The following is a 10,228-nucleotide window of genomic DNA, read 5'->3' on the forward strand; positions in this document are numbered from 1 at the left end:
GAACATGCGCCAAGTCAAGTCACTCGAATCATTCAAAGGAGGATACCACCCTATCATACCACATCACAACCATTTTAATAGCATGTTGGCACGCAAGGTAAACCATTATAAGCTCCTAGCTAATTAAGCATGGCATAAGAAACTATAATCTCTAATTGTCATTGCAAACATGTTTATTCATAATAGGCTGAATCAGGAACAATGAACTCCTCATATTTACAAAAACAAGGGAGGTTGAGTTCATACCAGCTTCTCTCATCTCGATCAGTCCATCATATATCATCATTATTGCCTTTCACTTGCACGACCGAACGGTGTGTATAATAATCATTCAATTCAAGGGATAAGACAAGGTAATATGGGCTCTTGGTTAAATAAACAATCATGCATATTAGAGCCACTAAGCATTTGCATTATGGTCTTCTCCTCTCGACCCCCAAAGGAAAGAAAATAAAACTATTTACATGGGAAAGCTCCCAACAAGTAAAAGAAGAACGAGAAATCTTTTTGGGTTTTCATTTTAATTACTACTACAAGCATGGAAAGTAAACTAACTATTTTTTTTGGTTTTTCTTAAGGTTTATCAAACACACACAAATAAATCTAGAAAAGAAATTAAACTAGCATGGATAGTACAATGAAAAAGTATGAGCACCGACAACTAGAATGAGTGTGTGAACATGAATGTAATGTCGGTGAGAAATAAATACTCCCCCAAGCTTAGGCTTTTGGCCTAAGTTGGTCTATTGCCATGGATAGCATGGCTGATATCCGAAGTTGTAACCGGGGTCGTACTGAGATGCAGCAGCCATTGCCTCCTGAGTTGCGGCATGGTGGCGAGCTGCCTCCGCTCTCCTCTCGTGTTCGGTTGCCTCCTCCCTAGTTACAACATATCTTCTTTTTGCCTGATAATCAAAAAGGGCAGGAGCAGGGTGAGTAACATGGACAGAGCGACGTCTGTCAAAGATTAGTCGATACTGGAGGAATTGTTCATTCCTCACAAGAAAATGATGACTGACCATAGCATTATAATCGAAATAAGCGGGAGGCAACTCCCTATCACCCTCACGTGGAGGTATACCAAGATAATTAGCAACACGGGCAGCATAAATCCCTCCAAGCAAATCTCCAGATAAACCATTATTATGCAACCTACATGCAACAATTGCCCCCAAGTTGTAATCTTTATTACCTAACACAACATTCTTGAGAACACAAAGATCAGGAACACACATGTGACATGCTTCATCCTTGCCATTAATGCATCTACCAATGAGAAGAGCAAAATAATGTATAGCAGAAAATGAATGCTCCCTATGGTAGCTTGTGCTATATCTCTAGATTCTCCCACAATAATACTAGCAAGAAAGTCTTTGTATTCAGATTTACGGGGTTCATTAACACTACCCCACTGCGGGAGTTTGCAAGTAGTAGTAAAATCTTCTAGGTCGATGGTATATGATTGATCATAAATATCAAACACGACACTTTGAGAATTACGCGAAGATGAAAATTTAAACCTTCTCACGAATGAATCAGTTAAATAGTAGTACTGAGGACACTTATCTTGCATGAAGTCCTCAAGATCGGCATTACACACATATGCATCAAATTCAGCCTTTATGCCTACATTGACCATAAACTCTTCTGATGGCCATTCACAAGGCCGCACATCAGCTTCCCTTGGTGGTTCGTCGTCTTGCTCACGCATAGCGCGCCTGGGTCCTTTCTTTGTTGAAGAACCACCTTGGTACATTTTCCTAAACATATTTCTTCCTCTGAAAAATTTCTGAAATTTTTAGTAACTCAAAATAAAAGTGAATCAAGCTAAACAAGATTGATAGCAACTACTCCCACAAGTGCCTAGAGCCTATATCATGCATTAGAATTACTTGGGACCATATAAATTTGACATGCAAGCTCAAGAACAGGATCACCTAGGCAGCAAAAATTTGCAATGAATAAAGCACTAGAACAAAAACTAATTGGACCATTGGAGGAGTCACATACCAAGGAACAATCTCCTAAAGCAGTTTTGTGAATGGAGCTTTGAGCAAGGAGATCAAAAATCGCAGCAAAATGAGCTAGAACTCATGCTTGAGCTGGATGGGGATTTTTTGGGAGGAAGATGGAGTGTGTGGGTGCAGGAATAAGTGGAGGGGGGCCATCATGGGTCCACGAGGCAGGGGGCACGCCCAGTAAGAGTGGGCGCGACCCGGACCCTCGTGGCTAGGTGCTTGCCCCCCCTGCTGTGTTCTCAGTGCCTAAAATCTTCAAATATTCCATAAAAATCATACTAAATTTGTAGGGCATTTGGAGAACTTTTATCAGGATATTTTTTATTGCATGGATAATTCAGAAAATAGACAGATAATACTATTTTTGCTTTATTTATTCTAAATAACAGAAAGTAAAAAGAGGGTATAGAAGGTTGTGCCTTCTTGTTTCATCCATCTCATGATCATCAAAAGGAATCCGCTAACAAGGTTGATCAAGTGTTGTTAACAAACTCATTCCGAATAACATGGAACCGGAGAAATTTCAAATAAAATAGGTTACCTCAACGGGGATATGAACATCCCCTATAATAAGAATATCATATTTTTCGTGACAGTAGGAAGAGGAAATTCAAAACCTCCAATAATGATAGTTGGAATTTTTCCAATAGAATTGATGTTATGAACTTGATGTTGTTTCCTCGAAAAGTGTACCGTATGCTCATTACTATTAACATGAAAAGTGACATTGCCTTTGTTGCAATCAATAACAGCCCCTGCAGTATTCAAAAAGGGTCTACCAAGGATAATCGACATACTATCGTCCTCGGGAATATCAAGAATAACAAAGTCCGTTAAGATAGTGACATTTGCAACCACAACAGGCACATCCTCACAAATACCGACAGGTATAGCAGTTGATTTATCAGCCATTTGCAAAGATATTTCAGTAGGTGTCAACTTATTCAATTCAAGTCTATGATATAAAGAGAGAGGCACACCACTAACACCGGCTCCAAGATCACATAAAGCAGTTTTAGCATAGTTTCTTTTAATGGAGCATGGTATAGTTGGTACTCCTGAATCTCCTAGTTTCTTTGGTATTCCGCCCTTCAAAGTATAATTAGCAAGCATGGTGGAAATTTCAGCTTTCGGTATTTTTCTTTTATTTGTAATGATATCCTTCATGTATTTAGCGTAAGGATTTACTTTAAGCATATCAGCTAAACGCATACGTAAAAAGTTAGGTCTAATCATTTCAGCAAAGCGCTCAAAATCCTCATCATCCTTTTTCTTAGATGGCTTAGGAGGAAAAGGCATGGGTTTCTGAACCCATGGTTCTCTTTCTTTACCGTGCTTCCTAGCAACAAAGTCTCTCTTATCATAACGTTGATTATTTGATTGTGGGTTATCAAGATCAACAACAGGTTCAATCTCTACATCATTATCATTGCTAGGTTGAGAATCAACATGAACATTATCATCAACATTATCTCTAGGTTCATGTTCATCGCCTGATTGTGTTTCAGCATCAGAAATAGAATTATCGTTGGGATTCTCAGGTGTGTCTACAACAGGTTCACTAGAAGCATGCAAAGTCCTATCATTAGTATTTTTCTTATTTTTAGAAGGACTAAGTGCATCTAAATTATTTCTCTAAGAATCTTGCTCAATTCTCTTAGGGTGGCCTTCAGGATACAAAGGTTCCTGAGTCATTCTACCAGTTCTAGTAGCCAATCTAACGGCAAAATCATGTTTATTATTTAATTCATCAAGCAAATCACTTTGAGCTTTAAGTACTTGCTCCGCTTGAGTGCTAACCATAGAAGCATATTTGCTAATGAGTTTAAGTTCACCTTTAACTCTAGCCATATAATCACTCAAGCGTCCAATCATGTAAGCATTACTCTTTAATTCTCTACCAACATAAGCATTAAAACTTCCTTGTCTAGCCATAAAATCATCAAATTCATCCAAACATTGACTAGCAAACTTAGTAGACGGGATTTCAACTTTATCATATCTATAGAGAGAATTTACCTTTACTACCATATGTTTCTTCAATAGGTGGTAGATTAAGACCATGTATTTCTTTAACAGGAGGTAAATTCTTAACATCTTCAGCTTTAATACCTTTCTCTTTCATTGATTTCTTTGCCTCTTGCATATCTTCAGGACTGAGAAATAGAACACCCCTCTTCTTCGGGGTTGGTTTAGGAATAGGCTCAGGAGTTGGCTCAATTGGCTCAGGAATTGGCTCAGGAAGAGTCCAATTATTTTCATTAGTCAACATATTATTCAATAATAATTCAGCTTGGTCGACTGTTCTTTCCCTGAAAACACAACCAGCACAACTATCCAAGTGGTCCTTGGAAGCATCGGTTAGTCCATTATAAAAGATATCAAGTATTTCATTTTTCTTAAGAGGATGATCAGGCAAAGCATTAAGTAATCGGAGAAGCCTCCCCCAAGCTTGTGGGAGACTCTCTTCTTCAATTTGCACAAAATTATATATTTCCCTTAAGGCAGCTTGTTTCTTATGAGTAGGGAAATATTTAGCAGAGAAGTAATAAATCATGTCCTGGGGACTACGCACACAACCAGGATCAAGAGAATTAAACCAAGTTTTACCATCACCCTTTAATGAGAATGGAAATATCTTAAGGATATAATAGTAGCAAGACTTCTCATCATTGGTGAACAGGGTGGCTATATCATTTAACTTAGTAAGATGTGCCACAACAGCGTCAGATTCATAGCCACAAAAAGGATCAGATTCAACCAAAGTAATTATCTCAAGATCGACAGAGAATTCATAATCCTTACCAGTAACAAAGATAGGTTAAGTAGCAAAAGCAGGGTCATATTTCATTCTAGCATTCAGGGATTGCTGCTTCCATTTAGCTAATAACTTCTTAAGATCAGATCTATCATTGCAAGCAAGAATAGCTCAAGCAGCTTCTTCATCCATAACATAACCCTCAGGAACAACAGGCAATTCATACTTAGGGGGAGAACCTTCAACATCACTATCTTCAATAATATCATCTTCAGCAATTTCATTCTCTCTAACCCTAGCAAGTTGTCATCAAGATATTCACCTAATGGCACAGTAGTATCAAGCATAGAAGTAGTTTGATCATAAGTATCATGCATAGCAGAAGTGGCATCATCAATAACATGCGACATATCAGAATTCATAGCAGCAGCAGGTTTAGGTGTCGCAAGCTTACTCAAAATGGAAAGAGAATCTAGTGCAGAGCTAGATGGCAGTTCCTTACCTCCCCTCGTAGTTGAGGGAAAAATCTTAGTTCTTTCGTCTTTCAAGTTCCTCATAGTGATCAGCAGATATAAATCCCAAGTGACTCAAAGAATAGAGCTATGCTCCCCGGCAACGGCGCCAGAAAATACTCTTGCTAACCCACAAGGATAGGGGATCGCAACAGTTTTCGAGGGTAGAGTATTCAACCCAAATTTATTGATTCGACACAAGGGGAGCCAAAGAATATTCTCAAGTATTGGCAGTTGAGTTATCAATTCAACCACACCTGGATAACTTAGTATCTACAGCAAAGTATTTAATAGCAAAGTAGTATGATAGTAATGGTAACAGTGGGAGAAGTAATAGTAGCAGTTTTGTAGTAATTGTAACAGTAACAACGGTAAAGTAAATAAGCAAAGCACAATATGTGAAAAGCTCATAGGCATTGGATCGGTGATGGATAATTATGTCGGATGCGATTCCTCATGTAATAGTTATAACATAGGGTGACACAGAACTAGCTCCAGTTCATCAATGTAATGTAGGCATGTATTCCAAATATAGTCATACGTGCTTATGTAAAAGAACTTGCATGACATCTTTTGTCCTACCCTCCCGTGGCAGCGGGGTCCTAATGGAAACTAAGGGATATTAAGGCCTCCTTTTAATAGAGTACCAGACCAAAGCATTAGCACTTAGTGAATACATGAACTCCTCAAACTACGGTCATCACCGAGAAGTATCCCGATTATTGTCACTTCGGGGTTGTCGGATCATAACACATAATAGGTGACTATAGACTTGCAAGATAGGATCAAGAACTCACATATATTCATGAAAACATAATAGGCTCAGATCTGAAATCATGGCACACTCGGGCCCTAGTGACAAGCATTAAGCATAGCAAAGTCATAGCAACATCAATCTCAGAACATAGTGGATACTAGGGATCAAACCCTAACAAAACTAACTTGATTGCATGGTAAATCTCATCCAACCCATCACCGTCCTGCAAGCCTACGATGGAATTACTCACGCACGGCGGTGAGCATCATGAAATTGGTGATGGAGGATGGTTGATGATGACAACGGCGATGAATCCCCCTCTCCGGAGCCCCAAATGGACTCCAGATCAGCCCTCCCGAGAGAGATTAGGGCTTGGCGGCGGCTCCGTATCATAAAACGCGATGAAACTTTCTCTCTAATTTTTTTCTCTGTGAAAGAGAATATATGGAGTTGGAGTTGAGGTCGGTGGACATCCAGGGGGCCCACGGGGCAGTGGGACAGGGTGTGGGCCCCCTGGCCTTGATTCTTTCACCAGTATTTTTTATATTTTCCAAAAATAATCTCCGTGGATTTTCAGGTCATTCCGAGAACTTTTGTTTCTGCACAAAAATAACACCATGGCAGTTCTGCTGAATACATCATCAGTCCAGGTTAGTTTCATTCAAATCATGCAAGTTAGAGTCCAAAACAAGGGAAAAAGTGTTTGGAAAAGTAGAATCGTTCGAGACGTATCATTCTGCGAAGCAAAAAAACAGCAACTGGCACTGGGCACTATGTCAATAGGTTAGTCCCAAAAAATGATATAAAGTTGCTATAAATGATTGTAAAACATCCAAGAATGATAATATAACAGCATGGAACACTAAAAAAATTGTAGATACGTTGGAGACGTATCAGCATCCCCAAGCTTAATTCCTGCTCGTCCTCGAATAGGTAAATGATTAAAACAGAATTTTTGATGTGGAATGCTGCCTAACATGTTCATCACATATTCCTTTCTTTTTTAGCATGGACATTTAGACTTTTAGATGGTTCAAAGAAATAGTCTATAGTTGACATGAAGACTTCAATACTCAAGCATTTCAACAAGCAACCATGTCTTTCAAAATATCAACACTAAAGAAAGTTATCCCTAGCCCATCATGCTCAGTCATTGGTCCATTCACGAAACACACTCAAATATTAGCTACATCCAATGCTTAAGTATGATCATAGTGCTCCCTAGTTGGTGCTTTATAAGAGAAGATGCAGACTCAAAATAATAAAAATTGCATAAAAGTAAATAGATAGGCCCTTCACAGAGGAAGCAGAGATTTGTAGAGGTGACACAACTCAAAGCTTAAACTGAGAGATAAATTTTTTGGGGAGGCATACTTTACCCGTCAACGAAAACGACTGAGTAGTTCCCAATACTTTCGATGCTAGATACATCATAGGCTGAAATAAAGTGTATTCCTTTTTTCCACCATTCTTTCACAATCCATGGCTAGCTGTATCCACAGGTGCCTTCCATACCAACACTTTCCAATGAATTTATTATTTGACAACATAAAGTAATTTTTTTATTTTGGGATTGGGCATTGTCGGCGTTCTGGGAACGGGGGTCCCCAGACTTGCCTGCCTGTGGCCCGCGGCGTGGCTCAAAGGGGGCCCAACACGGCCCATCTTCATCAACACAAGCTCAAGACCCTCATGAGGGGCCAAGCCTCGCGGGGCGGACGACAAGGGGCTTCCTCAGGCGCGGCCTCATCAGGCTAGCTCGCGAGGAGGCAGAGAGATCAAGGCGGGGTACCTCGCGAGGTGCCCATGACGCAAGCCATGACGACCAAGGGCGCCAGTCGGGCGCCAGCCCGCGCAGTGTCCTCTTTTCCTCTTTGGTGCAAAGGGGGCAAGCGCAGGCGAGAGTATCAAGCAAAGGCATCCGTTTCGGTGCAACAAGATCAAGACCAGCCCAACGACAGGAAGGAAGTCATTGTGGAGCCCAAGCAGGCGTCACCACCAGAGCCTTTGACAGGCGAGGACCAACTTTAGTCAGGATAAGTGTACCAGATGTTCCCCTTCAAAATGGCCAATTGTTGGCGCCCTTCCGCTCAATATTTGGGAAGAGGCCCAGGGCCTTTGCCTATAAATAGGACTAGCCACCCCCAGGGTAGAGGTATCCAGCATCTGGAAGACACGCAGAGATAGAGGCATCTGAATCCTAGCCAAGAAGCCAGTAGAGAGAGTGACTGAACTCCTCCTAGCAGTTCATCGCACTAGTCAAGAACAGACCCTCGGGAGGCTGTTCTTCCTTGTATTGTTCATCATCAGCCCAAGAGGCAATCCACTACACCACACACTGGAGTAGGGTATTACACCACAATGGTGGCCCGAACCAGTATAAACTCTGTGTCTCTTGTGTTGTTCCTTTGGTAGTTTAGATCTCAGCAAGGTGGCGAGGAACAGGTAGGTAGAGGGCGAAATCTCCGCGCACACCCCAGTGTTCGAACCTCAGGGGTCTGCCGGAACCCTAAATCTGACATTTGGCGCACCAGGTAGGGGTGCACCGGAATTCGTCTTCCGTCGCCTGTTCTTCTCCGACCATCGCATCCATGTCTGACGCTCGTCGGGCCCGCGCCGAGCGCCGAGCCTCCCTCACTTCCCGTGTCGCCTAGACGGTGTCGGGGAAACTGATCCACGAACACCTATGGGACCGGCGGACCGAGCCCCTTTCGGTTCGGCGGGGGGGCGGAGATCGCACGAAGAGCAGATCGAGGCAAAGCACACGAGCCGTTTACCCAGCTTCGGAGCTCTCCGGAGAGATAACACTCCTACTGCTGCATGTCTGAGTGTATTGAGTTCTTGCTCGGGAGCGCTGAGTGCTACAGTACACACCAGCTGCTAACGAGACCGAGCGTGAGTGTTTTTCTGCCTTCGAACCCCCCTCTACGTTGCGCATGGGCCTCCTTTTATATGCTAAAGGGGTCTCCGACAGGTGGCAACGTAGACAAGGGTAAAAATGGAAAAGGAATTGCGGTTGGTACAACTACCTGTACAGTGTATCATACCTAACCCTGACGGCAGGGGACAAAGGCATTAAATGCCCGTCTACGTCGCCCAAATAGTGCAGAAAGGGACTGTCAGGGACGCCACCGCTTGCCATGATGGCAATCTTGTCAGCGTCGCTTGCCACCGCGCACTGCTGGCCGCACAGCCTCTTGCCATGCGTGCCTGGAAAGGTCCCAGGGCGACACGTTGGTGGATGTGCTGGAGCGCGAGTACAGAGTGGTAGTTTGCCGCGGCAAGCGCCTTGCCGCGGTCGTTGTCTTGTCGCGTCCGGAAGCTTGTCGCTCAGCGGGCCTCGCTGGGACGTGTGGCGCATCACGGCAAGTTCCTTGAGATGCCTTGGTTGGCCTTCCCGGCAAGCTCCTCTTGCCGGGGCCTTGTCTCCTTAGCTTGAATACTTTGTTCTTGAATGGCTCCAAAGGAACCATGGAGGACCTTGGCGGTCACCCGGCAAGCCTTGCCGCGGGGTGCTGCAACTGCCCCTGCACAAGTTCGGGATACTAGGGTACCCCTACTCTAGTACACCGACAGGAGCCCCCGGGCCTGGGCCACACACGGTGCCGAGCGCTGTTGGGCCAGGCCCAAAACAGGGCACGGGCACGCGCGGCCTGGGTTACGCCGTATCTCACTCTGTATCCACCGCGCCCTCCTCGAACGGCACGCGTCGAATGCGGCATCGTGGGAGAGATCGTGGGTGGTTTCTTTATTTGGAAAGACGGAACGTCTGCCCCCTCCCTCTTTATAAGCAGGGGAAACAGGGGCAGTTCGCCCATCTCGCCGGTTGCTATTCCAATCTCAAAAAACCTTCGCCGCTCCTCCCTTCTTCCCAAAGCTTAAAGAGAGCGGCGCCCCGCCCCCCATCGCCACCGGCACCACCAACGCCGTCGATCTCTCTCACCACCTCCGCCATGGCTCCGAAAGCCGGGAAGGTTGTGAAGTCGGCCGAGGCGCAGCGGCTTGCGGCTCTGCGAAAGGAGCGGGCAATCTTCCCCCCTCAGCTCGCCGCGAAGGAGCTGAGGGAGTATTACTACCTCTTCTGGTCGACGGAGACGCGAGCGCATCCGCGCACGAAGGTACTCTCAACTACCGCTTCGGAACTGGCTCCGAATGGATATCCCTTCTTCGCGTTGTTCTTCTA

The sequence above is a fragment of the Triticum aestivum genome, chromosome 2B (genome assembly GCF_018294505.1).
Source record: "Triticum aestivum cultivar Chinese Spring chromosome 2B, IWGSC CS RefSeq v2.1, whole genome shotgun sequence".
Classification (NCBI taxonomy): Eukaryota; Viridiplantae; Streptophyta; class Magnoliopsida; order Poales; family Poaceae; genus Triticum; species Triticum aestivum.